Source organism: Ambystoma mexicanum, chromosome 14 (genome assembly GCF_040938575.1).
Source record: "Ambystoma mexicanum isolate Mex_15411 chromosome 14, UKY_AmexF1_1, whole genome shotgun sequence".
Taxonomy (NCBI): domain Eukaryota; kingdom Metazoa; phylum Chordata; class Amphibia; order Caudata; family Ambystomatidae; genus Ambystoma; species Ambystoma mexicanum.
The window spans coordinates 427,655,012-427,668,508 of NC_090940.1; the positions used below are offsets into that span (position 1 = coordinate 427,655,012).

A 13,497-nucleotide genomic window follows, 5' to 3' on the forward strand; every position below is an offset into this window, starting at 1 on the left:
CGGGAGGGTTCGCATGTGAATCCATGCCAGACCCATGCTGGAGAACAACAGTTACAGGTAAGTAACTTGTTCCTTCTCCAGCATGGGGTCTGGCATGGATTCACATGCTCATGAATAAAGAATACATAGCAGTACACACATGCACAACCACGGGAGGTGGCAAAGGCTCAACATTAAGCATCACATCAACTCAACATTAAGCATCTTACCTCCTCACCAGGCTCACCTCAGGCGAACAGGTTGCGCAGCACTGCTTGGCCGACCCTGGACTCCTCCCTGGAATCCCGGTCGACGCAGTAGAATTTCGTGAAGGTGTGCGTCGACCTCCACGTAGCAGCCCTGCATATGTCCAGCAGGGGCACACCAGATAGGAACGCCGTGGTAGCTGCGATCGCTCTGGTGGAATGTGCTCTCGGACGGCCAGGCAGCGGTCGGTTTGCCAACCGGTGACAGTACATGATACAGCCGGAGAGCCATCTGGAAATGGAAGCCTTCGAGAGAGCCTTCCCCTGATTGACAGGTCCAAAGTTCACAAAGAGTTGTGACGTCTTCCGAAAACACTTCGTGCGGTCTACGTAGAACTTCAGCGCTCTAGCCACATCCAGCGAGTGCAAAGTCCTCTCAGCCGGCGACGAAGGCGACGGGAAGAACACAGGCAACACCAAGGGTTCGTTGAGATGGAAGTCCGACGGCACCTTGGGCATGAAGGAGGGGTGCGTCCTGAGCACTACCCTCGTGTCGTGGAAAGTCAAGTACGGGGCCTTGCAGGAAAGGGCCTGGATCTCTCCCACTCGTCGTGCGGAGGTGATGGCCACAAGAAAAGCTGTTTTCCACGATAGAAACTTCAACGGGGCCGAGTGCAGAGGCTCGAACGGAGGTCCCATGAGCTTGGTCAGCACCACGTTGAGCTCCCACGCCGGGGCCGGAGCCTTCACCGGCGGGAACGATCTGAACAGTCCCTTCATGAACTCCTTCACCAGACGATGAGACCACAAGGACGTCCGCCCCGTGGTTCTGGTGTATCGGGAGATCGCAGCAAGATGAATCTTGATGGACGCGTGTGCCAGACCAGCTTTGGCCAGCGTCAGCAGGTACGGCAGTACTTGGGGAGCCGTAATCCGTAGAGGGTTAATCTTCTGTGCGTGGCACCAGACAGAGAACCTCTTCCATTTGTGTCCGTAGCATTTAAGAGTCGAGGACGCCCTGGCCTTTGCAAGAACCTCTCTGCAATCGGCCGGTATGTCGTATCCTCCAAACTCTAGCGCTGCAGGAGCCAGGCCTGCAAGTTCAGCGACTTCGGGTCGTGGTGGAGGATGGCGCCTCCTTCCCTGGAGAGTAGATCCGCGTCCGCCGGCAGCTTGATCAGCGGGGACGCTGACAAGTCCAGAAGGTCCGGGAACCATATCTGCCTCGGCCACGCAGGTGCGACGAGGATCATCCTGCACCGTGACCTCTTGAGCTGGTTGACGAGCCGGATTAGCAGAGGCAAGGGAGGGAACGCGTAGAGGAACAGGCCCTCCCAGGGGAACGAGAAAGCATCGCCCATGCTCCTCGTCTGGGGAAACCTGCTGGCGAACCTCCGGCACTTGGTGTTCGTCGCCGTCGCGAACAGGTCGATCTGGGGTGTGCCCCACCGTCGGAAGAGGCGATCCACCAGATCCTGCCGTAGTTCCCACTCGTGGCACGAGCGCAGCTCCCTGCTGAGTGAGTCGGCGATGGTGTTTTTTATCCCTGCCAGATGAAACGGCACCAGAAAAATCCCTTGGGCGACGGCCCAATGCCACAGGTCCTGCGCCTCCTTGGACAGCGCTGGGGACCTGGTTCCGCCCTGTTTCCTGATGTAAAACATGGTGGTGGTGTTGTCGGTGAAGATCCTCACCACCTTGCCCTTGAGGGACGGAAGGAAGGACCTGAGGGCCCAAAACACTGCACGGAGCTCCAGGACGTTGATATGCAGGGACTTCACCGTCGGGAGCCAGAGTCCTCTTGCGTGCAGATTTTCGGTGTGCGCTCCCCACCCTTCCAGGGAGGCATCCGTGGTCACAGTCTCCTGGTGGGCTGGGGTCTGGAAGTCCATGCCCGCCGTCAGATGCGCGCGGGTGCCCCACCACCATATCGCTCGTCGGAAACTCTCGTCGAACTTGATCCTTTCCTCGAAGCTGCCCGTCGTCTGGATCCAGCGCGCATCCAGGAATTCTTGCAACGGGCGCATCCGGAGCCTGCACATGGGAATGAGGTAGATGCAGGAAGACATCATCCCGAGGAGGGACTTGATGGACCTCACCTTGGCCGCGTCGGCCACCAACATCCGTTGCACCTTGCCCAAGATGGTCCTGGTCCTCTCCTCCGACGGGGAGGCTAGAAGGGACACTGTGTCGAGCCTCGCTCCCAGAAACAGTGCGACTTGCGCGGGCACCAGGTGGGATTTGGCGTAGTTCACGGAGAATCCCAGGTCCGTGAGGAGTTGGACGGTCCTTGCCGTGTGGACCACGGCGAGCTCCCTCGTCTTGGCGCGGATGAGCCAGTCGTCCAGGTAGGGGTAGACGTGAATCCCCTCGCGGCGCAGCTGCGCCGCCACCGGTGCGAGGCACTTGGTGAATACCCTGGGTGCCGACCGTAGTCCGAAGGGAAGGGCTTTGAACTGGTAATGACGCCCTTGGACCACGAATCTGAGGAATTTTCGGTGCCCCTTTAGGATGGGAATGTGGAAGTAGGCATCCTCCAAATCCAACGACGATAGGAAGTCTCCTTCCTCCAGCTGACCCAGGACGTGCTGGAGGGTGACCATCCGGAACTTCTGCGCCTTGATGAACTTGTTCAGACGTCGCAGGTCTAGGATGGGGCGCCATCCTCCCGTCTTCTTCTTCACGAGGAAGTATCGCGAGTAGACTCCGGAGCCCCGAAGCCTCTTTGGGACGAGTTCGATGGCGCCCTTTCTGAGCATCGCCTTTACCTCCAGGAGAAGTTGAGGGACGTGAAGTTCTTTCCTGGCCACGGGGGGGACGCGCGGGCACCTTCTTTGAAACTCGAGCGCGTGGCCCCGGGCCAGGGCGTCCAGCACCCAACGGTCGGTGGAGATGGACTCCCACACGCTAACGAAGCCCGCCAGCCGGCCTCCCACCGGGGTGCTTCGGTGGGGGCCCGACCCCACGGCCGGTTCAATCCTGCTTGGACGCGGCCTTGCCGCCTTGACCTCCTTGGCGACGACGGCGGGGTCCGCTAGACTTGCCTCGTCCTCTGTAGGCCTCTGGCGACGACGAGCGGGCCGCTTGACGGTAGGAAGCGAAACCGCCGCCGGAACCTTTGGAGGCGCCCTTGCCTCCGCCGCTCCGAAAGGGCGTTCGTCGTTGCTGCAGGACTCCAAGGGCCCTGGCCGTCTCAGTATCCGCCTTGATGGCCTGAAGGGAATCGTCCACTGTCTTCCCAAACAGGTTGTTCCCGTTGAAGGGCATGTCCAGGACTCTGGTCTGGACGTCCTGCCGAAAGTCCGTAGCTTTGAGCCATCCACGACGTCGAAGGCAAACGCCGTTGCCCAGCTGGCGGAACCCAGTGTCGGCGATGTCCGTCGCCACGGTGATGGCGTGGTCCGAGGCCACCTCACCTTCCTGCAGGATCTCCAGGGCCTCCGCCCTCTTGTCGTCCGGCAGAAAATCCAGCAGGGGAGCTATCTTGTACCAGAGCTCCCTGTCGTAGCGGGCCACGATAGCCAAGGCGTTGGCCGCTTTAATCGTCGTCGCTGCCGACGAGATGACTCTACGTCCCATAGCATCCAATTTCTTTCCCTCGCCGTCCGGCGGGGAAGTCGATGTGGAGGCCGCACCCCCCCCCCGCTTTCTTCCTGGCTGCCGCGGAGACGACGGAGTCCGGGGTAGGCTGCGCCCGGAGGCATAGGGGGGCCGTGTCCGGGACCCGGTACTTTTTCTCGTACCGGTCTCTTCTAGCTGGCGTCGTGGAAGGGTTCTTGAGGAGGGAAAGGCCCTCATCCCAAATGTCGTCCAACAGAGGCACTGCGAGGACCGTCTTCCTCTTGGCCTCGCGCCGCTGATAAAGGAAGCCTTCCTTTTTCTTCTCCTCAGGGCAGAGTTGGAAAAGCTCGGAAGCCCTGGAGATCATGGAGTGGAAAGATCCGATCTCGTCGGGCGGAGAAGCCCTGGTGGGAGGCGACGACGGAAAATCCTCGTCGTATGCCTCGTCGTCCGTACCCGTCGCTGCCTTGTCAGTCCCCGTATCATCCCCTCGGGTGGACGGGGAGGAGGGCTGGACGGGGCGCGACGGTTGAAAAGGAGGTGGTGGATGGATCCTTCTTTTCTTGGTAGGGGGAACACCAGAAGGTCCCGGTTCTGGATCCCCCGACGGGAGAGGTTCCTCCGTCGGTAACGGTAGCCTCGTCCTTATCTCGGAGCATAAGGACTGTATGGCCAACAAAATGGCCGCCGAGTTGTCTTGCGGCGCTGGCAGAGGGGAATCCGACGGGCGAGCAGGGGCCCCGTCGGTATCCTCGACGATGTCGTCGTCGTCACCTGCGTCGGGGTCCATTCCGACGGGCTGGCCTTCTTCCACGCCTAGGCCGTGGCTTAAGACCTCGATCAGCTCCTCTTCTGAGGTTGAGGCCGAATCTACGACGACGCCCTGCCCCCCCTTCTTCCCCACGGAGGGTTTCACGGGGGTCCTATCGATGGGCACAAAGGAAGACTCCCTCCGCGGAGGCAGGGAGATTCTGGGCCCTGAGGTCGCCACCACTGGTGTAGCCACCACAGGCTGAGCCAGGGCCGCCGCGACCGTTTCGATAGAGGGCTTGGTCGGATGGATCAAGGCCTTCACCACCTTAGGTGCGCTCACCGCCTTATCCTTGAGGGAGGGGGCACTGCCACGCTCCTCCTCTGCCTTAGAGCTCGACCGGGGCCTCTCCAGGAGCTTCGCCGGGTGCTCGGCCTTCCTCTTACCCGACCCAGAGCGTTGGCTCGTGGTTGATGGTGCCGGGGAGGGTGCGCCCTGCCTGGCGCCCGTAGAGCCCGACCGTTCGGCGCTCCCGGTGCCAGCGGACTCGCGGTGCTTGGCCTTATATTGGGCCCCCGTCGCCGGGGCGCCCTCAAAGGTCTTAGAAGACCGCTCGGATTTCTTCTTCTTCTCGCCAGACGGGCTCTTACCCTCCAGCCAGTTGGCGAGACGTTGATGGCGGTCCTTCATGGTCCGTTCCGACATGTTGCCGCAAAACGCACAGTCCTTCTCCACGTGCGTCTTGTCCTCATGAAGGCAGTAAAGGCAGAAAGAGTGTTCGTCCTCCTTGAAGACGTTCTGCAGCTGGCATCCAGGGCAGACCCTGAACAGCTTTCCGGGCGTCGAGCTTCCCTTCTCCTGGGCCATCTCCGAGACGGGGCCTGAGAAGCTTCTGGAGTCCTCCGAAGCGTAGCTCGACAAAATCTTCACCCTTGAGGGGCACAGATGAATCCGACACGGGTCCCCGTTGATCGGATGTAGGATCGGTGGAGCTTGAGGCTCTTTTGACGAAAGAATCGAAGTTTTTTGTGAAAAGGCGCGAAAAATAGCACTAACGCTCGAGAGCAATAGCACGAGGATCCCAACACATGAACGTGCGGTAAAAATCTGAAGATGGCTGCCAGAGGCGGTGCTTAGGTAGAGGGCAGTCATTGGCTGTGGTCAGTATGACGCAGAGACCAGTGATTGGTTATTACTACGAAAGACAGATCAGAAACGAAACTGATACTGGTTTTTTCTTTACCGAGGATTCCCAGCCTGACGACGGGGAATATTCATGAGCATGTGAATCCATGCCAGACCCCATGCTGGAGAATAATGGATTACTGGCAAGTAAGAAATGGTGTGCAGTTTGTGCAAGTGGAGAACTAAAGGGGCAAACACTTCATGACAGGCTAGTAGCTAGCCAATTGGAATGGGTACCCCAGTTAAAAGACAAATGCTTTGCCTGCTATTTAATACTTTCAAAGCAATAATGCTAGGGAGAATTTTCCACAGATCACTGGTGAAAGACAAAACCCTTTTAACCTCCTAGCAAAACAGGTTTCAAACCAAAAAGTAGTGAAGACCTCTCTATGATGGTAGATAGGACAGCGCATTCAAGCTTTACCTCAAGGGAAGGCGGCAGCCTGGCAATGAAGAATATGTATTCCTACTAGTTAAACCCAAATGAACAGTACACTGGTGTTAAGATTTTCTTTTTGCAAATCTTAACCTGTCTTGAGCCTCCCAGCACTACTGCTGGACTCGCTTGTTTTTTTTCATCGATTCTGAATGCGAGTGCAACACTGAATCATTTATCTCCTGCTTATATTTTGTTTTGGGGCCAAAGGACCCGCTAAGGTTTCAATGAAGGGAGACCTCTCACCTTGGTTTGAGTCCTCAGCTTGTTTTCCTATGACATCACCCCCACCTTGCAGGGTGTGTTGCTAGGGACTCATGGTCCATTTTGCAAAGGCAATTAAGCCTACCAGAACACGAGTAGTAATCTCCTACCATGTTGCATGCAGTGCTGTACATACACTGTCCTCTTTTCTTGGTCCTAAAGTTACATTTTGTTATTTCCAGGCATCTTCTGAGCTTGCTAGTGCAATCGTTTGATTTTCACTCTTATTGAAGACATATTAGCTGCAAATAAACTTAATACCATGAAATCAAAATGGCCCCTCTGCAGATTTTAATTCCTGATCAAGATGACCTGTGCTATGTTGGCTGTTATACCTTGCATGGTGTGGAGGTGCCCCTTTTGCCATGAAGCCCACAAACTCGCGTGTATGCGAGCTGGCAGAAAGGTGAGGGGAGGCATGTTTGCCCCAATACAAATTCTTCTAGGGTTTTGGATGCTGCTGGTCAGATTCTTGAATGCTGGCTGTCCACCAGTAAGTAGCCACCAAGTGTGACTGTTAACAGTGTCCTTTTTGGAGGATTGGGTTGCCTAGAAAAGAACAGGCTGCCTTGAATAGTACATAAAACCCATGTGGTGGGTTAGAAAATGCAAACTATAGTCAGACACCATAGGGAAATCATGTCAGGCGACCCTACGGAGTCCAAAGCACAAACCCAATAATTGAAAACTATCCAAAAAGAGAGCCTCTTTACTCATCTGGACATCCTCATTACAAACGAGAAAACCTTTAAGGCGATAAAAACCCTGAAGTGCACAGCCCCGGGCACGACAGGCTCAAGGCTCGATTCCATAATACTTTCGCCCACATTCTAGCCTCCCAACTATCAATTCTTTTCAACTCCTTTCTAACGACGGCAACCTCACCCCCTCCATGGAGGAATCTTTGACGGTACTCGTCTTAAAACCGGATAAAGACTCCGAGCAATGTGCCTCATATAGGCCGATCACAATAATGAACTAGGATGGCAAGAACTTCTCTTAATATCCTGGCGACCAGGCTACGGACGGTTCTCCCCAAATTAATTCACCCAGATCAAACAGGGTTTATCCCTGGGCGCAGCACGCAGGACAACATTGACATAACCTGAATCCAATTGAAAGCGCAACCAGAACAGGAACGGAACCAGCGGTCATCTCACTTGACGCACATAAGGCGTTCGACCTGCTAAACTGTAGGTACATACACCAAACTAGCCCACTTTGGATTCGGCCATCAATTCATAAAATGGACCCTGGCCAACTACCAACACTCCACCTCCCTGAGAATAAACCGCATCAGATCACCGAAGATTAAAACTCTAGAGGTCCCCGCCAAGGCTGCCCCCTTTCACCATTAATATTTGCGCTCTCTATGTTATGTTAATTGGCATTTAAATAGCGCCTTATGTATCATTGGTATGATCTCAAAGCGCTGGTAGGTTGAACGCCCTCGGAAACGCAGTTCAGTCAATAGTGAGTGTGGTATGGTGCGTGGGTGTACTGGATGTGTGTGTGTAGCTGGTGTAGTTACTTGATAGCTGCTTCTTAGCGGTAGGTGTGGTGCTGAGGAAATCAGTTGGATGTGTTCAGTCTGGAGGGTGGACACCCAGGCCGAGTTCTGGCTGTGATAGGCCCGAGGAGACGCTTAAGCTAGCCAGAGTGTGCTCAGCTAGCTGTGCTTTATTAGGATGATGTAGAGTTCATGAGGTCATGTTATTATGAGAACAGCTAGACCGAATGTGTCATAGTACAGCGGCGTTCTAGTTGAATGATGGTGTATAGGGGAGAGTAAGCATAGTAGTGTGATATGGTGGCTATCAGTAAAACGCCTGCGATCAAGCACGAGAGCAAAACAGGGCGTACATTGGGTACAATTTCTAAGTTCAATAATAAGTGTGAGACATGATGTTCACAATTCCATCTAAGTGCGGGATATGTCGTCATTCACAATTCCATCTCAGTGTGGGCGTGATATCATTCACAATTCTATCATTCACAATTCCAACTAAGTGAGGAACATGCTATCATTTACAATTCCATCTAAGTGTGGCATGTGCTATCATTTACAGTAGCAAGTGAGGGATATGCTGCCAATCATTCTGTCAAGATGAGGCATATGCTGTCATTTACAAATCTAAGTGCGGGATATGCGATCATTTACAATTCAAGCGAAGTGAGAGATATGCTACTAATCCTATGCCATCATTCACAATTCCATCTAAGTGCGGCACGTCCAATCATTTATATTAACTAAGTGAGGGACATGCGTGTATATTATTATAAGTGTGGAATTTGTTAACAATTTTTGCACCTGTCTGTGTGTGAGGCGGCTAATCATCATGGTCTCTGGGAGTGGCACTAGTTAACATTGGCAAGTATGTGCGTTATGCAGGACATTTACAGACCAGCCTTGAATGGATTTAGGTTGGTGGTCAGTCTCTCTAGGTATGCATGGTGCAAGCCTATGGGAGTTTACGTTATGGAAAGGTGAGGTAGAGTGGGGGGGCTTTCTGGAGTAGAGTAATTGTCCGACACCCCACCCATGCCAGAGTTACAGTTTTGTTGGTGTCTGTTCACTGCTGGCTTCACCGGCTTCCCCTGCAGACCCCTGCAGACTCCTGCACACACTTTCTGGAGCCGCCCTTTGCCTTGGGTCCTTAGCCGCAGGGGCTGCCAGGCAGAGGGCTGCCCTGGGGTGTCCCTTATGATGGCGTAATAGACCAGTCAGGTCGGGAGGCAGACTGGGAGGCGAGGAAGGTGACCATGAAATGGGTGGGCCTGGAGGGGGAACCCACGCGCCGAGTGCCCATTATACGATTTAAAAAGCACAAAGGTGCTTTGTGCGCAAATCTATGGTGGTGGGGCCAAGGGGTTCTTACCTTTCTGTGGATAACAGCAGCAATGCCATGGCTGCGGCCAGGGCATCCAGGTCATTAGGCCTGTGATGGTGGTTGTTGGAGGGTCCAGTCAGGTGGGTGGGGACTGGGAAGGAAACCAGGAAGCAGGCGGGCCTGGAGGGGGAACCCATGCGCTGAGTGCTCATTACATGATTTAAAAAGCACAAAAGTGCTTTTTGGGCAAATCTATGGTGGTGGGGCCAAGGGGTTCTTACCTTGCCGTGGATAACAGCAGCAATGGTGTGGCTGCGACCAGGGCATCCAGGTCATTAGGCCTGTGGTGGTGTTTGTTGGAGGGTCCAGTCAGGTGGGGAGGGGCATTTGCTATTAAAATTTGGCAAAATGTGCGCATAAAAGGCCTGAAAGTGGGCAACAGCTCCTACAAAGCAGCCATGTACGTGGACAGCGTCTTACTCACACTAACCCAGGTAGACTGATCGAAGGACGCCGTCTGGCAAGTAATCGAGGCATTTGGTAAAGCATCCGGGTTCAGGATGAACTACTCTAAATCAGCAGCCTTCGCTATTAATAGTACACAAAAGCATAGAGCAGCACTAGCAGCTAAACAACCAGTTCCATGGGCTGATTCGTACAACTACCTGGGGGTTCAAGACCCAAACAAAAAACATATCGAATCAACTTCCCTCAGCTATTGAAATAAATGTGCAAAGACATAGGGCGCTGGTACAAACAAGAGGTATCCTGGCTAGGAAGATTAACAGTTTTAAAAACGAACGTAGTCCCAAGATTAATATACCACTGCTTAGCCCTCCCAGTTAGTAAAAATATCATGAAATTCATATGGGGTAAGAAAAAACCACGAATAGCCAGTCGGACAATGCTCCGAGGAACAAACGCAGGCGGGCTGGGGGTTCTGGATGTGTACAGATACCACAGAGCAGCTCAACTATCGCACGCCTTCGCGTGGCAATCAACCACCAACCCACCCTGCTGGAAACTAGAGGAAGCCTGGAGCCCAGTCCCACTAGCAACCCTCCCACACCTCGCAGCTCCCCAAACTCAGGCCCACTAACATCTACTAAAATCACAATCGAAAGCTAGAGAAAAGCAGCCCGCAAATGGGGATGAAAGAGCACCCTGGGCCCCTTATCCCCGAATTGGACAACCCTGACTTATCCCCCACCTTACCTCCTCAGGGGTTTGACAAGAGGAAGGAGGAGAGACCAAGCCAGGTAACAGACTTCTATGTTGGAGGGACCCCTCTAACATTCAAAGAGTGTAAAACGAAATTCCGGGTCACGGAGGCTGAAAGATTCCAATACGCACAACTCAGGCATTGGATGTCGCATAGCAACACAAGAACAAATGAGGGAGGGACCTAAACGCTCTGGAGTACACTAACATCAGCCCCCAAGGGGAAAACCTCAAGCCTATACCGGCTACTCGACAAAGTTAAACCTAATAAAACAAAATAAAAGTATATGCTCAAATGAGAAAGGCATTTGGGACGAGAGTTAGAGGAATGGGATTGCATATGGGCCCGACTGCACAAAAGTTCTAGATGTGTACCGAACAAGGAGGGTGGCGGTGAAGGTGTGGTATAGGTGGTACATAACCCCAGAACTATTAAACAGCAATACCGCCTCAATGCTCGAGGGGATGCCCATCCACCGGCTCATTGTTTCATCTATGGTCCTGGCCCAAGTCTAGCCAGTTCTGGCGTGAGGTGCTGTAACAGATTCAACTGATCATGGGGCTGACCAGCCAATGGGAACTGGGGATACTTCTGTTGGGGGACACAGGAGAAGGAACCTTCACGCTGATGGGGCACATTTCGTACCTATGCACTCACTGACTGCGGCCAAAATCACCATAGCACGCCTATGGACGTATCCCGATGGCCCGGCGTTCCTCATGTAGTGGGCAAAATGTTGGGACACGGTAGTTGCGAGTTAATATAACCGCCATCCGCATGGAACACAAATACATTTCACAGTATATGGGCACCTTTCCTGGACTACTATGAACAATATCTGGGGATAGCTTGCCAGCCCCCCCGACCCCCTATAACCCGATGGCTCAAGAAATACATCTAAGGGGACGATTCAAAACCCCGGCTCTTCCAGAACGCCTAGAACTCTCAATAGCGCAATAAACTCAGTAAACCTTGGAATCAGCCCACTGTTTGCACCTACATTACCGCACACCAGGATCTGACGCAGCATAGAGCATCTACACAACCCTATTTCTGTGTTTTATTCATTGGAACAAACACTCATGCTCCCCCATTGGAACCACTGGTTTTCTTTGTATGTTTTACAGTTTATACTGTTGCAACCAATGCGAAAATTCAATAAATGTTTTTGTTGCAACAAAAAAAACGAAAAAGAAACATGGAGAAGCCATTAAAACCATGAAGACATTTACAGTATAGGTTTTTCTAAGTGCATTATAACGGCTAAAAAGGCAGGACGCAATAATGCACCAGAGAAAAGGGATAAAATTTAACAATTGCCACCAGACTAGCATGGAAATTAGCAAAAATCTTGTTTAGGGCAAAGAAAAGCAGGCAAAATGTCCCAACGGACACTTATGTAAATGGCCTGTGCTGCACTGGTAGGAAAACCCATAACCAGCAGAATACTCTTGCACTAGTGAACCAATGTGCTATCCAATGAACCCAAAACATTGTAAAAGGAGCCCCACGGGCCACTAGCAGCACACCAATTAAGGGACAAGTCACTTACCTGTAACTACTGTTCTCCAGCATGGGTCTAGCATGGATTCACATACTCATGAAGTTTCACTTTCACTTAAACTATTTCTCCTCTAAACCAATCACTGTCCTCTGGGTCATACTGCCCACAGCCAATGTGTCTTCTCCCCAAGCCCCTCCATCTTCAGATTAGGTAAGCAGGGAAAATGGCAGTATGTCCATGAAGTGCTGCAGAGTGATAAGAGGTGGGGCTCGCATGTGGATCCATGCTGGAGAACAATAGTTACAGGTAAGTAACTTGTTCCTTCTTCAGTATGGGGTCTGGCATGGATACACATGCACATAAATAATGAATACATAGCAGTACAACATTACACAAACGCGGGAGGTGGCAGGGCTCAACAAAAACCAATTACTCTTACCTCTGGAACAGACTCGCCTCAAGCGAACAGGTTGCATAGCACTGCTTGGCCTACTCTGGACTCCTCCCTGGAATCCCTGTCGACGCAGTAGAACTTTGTGAAGGTGTGCGTGGACCGCCACATAGCAGTTCTGTAGATGTCCAGCAGGGGTACACCAGACAGGAATGCTGTAGTCGCAGCGCGATCACTCTGGTGGAGTGGGCTCTCAGACGGCCAGTTCGCCAACCGATGACAGTGCATGATGCAGACGGAGAGCCACCTTGAGATGGAAGCCTTGGATAGGGCCTTCATATGGTTCACAGGACCAAAGTTCATAAACAATTGAGACGTCTTATGAACTCTGTGCGTTCCACATAGAACTTCAGGGCACAAGCAACGTTCAGCGAGTGCAAGGCCCTTTTCAACCGGTGACTCAAGGCTTCGGAAAAAACACAGGTAACTCCAAATGCTTGTTGAGGTGGAATTCGGACAGAACCTTCGGCATGAAATAGGGGTGCATCCGCAGCACCACTCAACTCTTGGAAAGTCAGATATGGCTGTTTGCATGATAGGGCCTGGATCTCACCCACCCTCCTGGCAGAGGTGATGGCCAAAAGGAAAGCCGTTTCCTACAAGAGTAACTTGAGAGGGGTCTGATGCATAGGCTCGAAGGTCCCCCCCCCCCCCCCCGAACACCCATGAGCCTTGTCAGCACCACGTTGAGTTCCCAGGCAGGAGCCTTCAGCGGTGGGAAAGATCGAAACAGTCCTTTGATGGAACTCCTTGACGAGACAGTGAGACCAAAGAGAAGATCATACTGGAGACTTGGTGTAGCGGGAGATAGCCGCCAGATGCACCTTCATGGAGGCATGCACCAGTCCGGCCTTGGCCAAAGATAACAAGTATGGAAGAATCTGCGGGGCCGTGACCCTCAGAGGGGTGATCTGCAAACGGCACCACGTAGCAAAATGCTTCCACTTGTTATCGTAGCACTTCAAAGTCGTCGATGCTCTGGCCTTGGCAAGGACGACCCTGCAGTCCACTGGCAACTCATCCTCCAAAATCTAGGGCTGCAGGAGCCAAGCCCTCTGGTTCAGCTACCCTGGGTCGTGATGCAGGATTGCGTCTCCTCCTCTGGTG

General features: G+C 53.0%; 1 protein-coding gene across 6 annotated transcripts in view; it reads right to left on the reverse strand.

The window, feature by feature from the left end:
* Positions 1-13,497, reverse strand: part of YLPM1 (YLP motif containing 1) — a 1,127,325-nt gene that overhangs the window by 895,875 nt on the left and 217,953 nt on the right. The gene's annotated exons all lie outside the window — the stretch shown is intronic.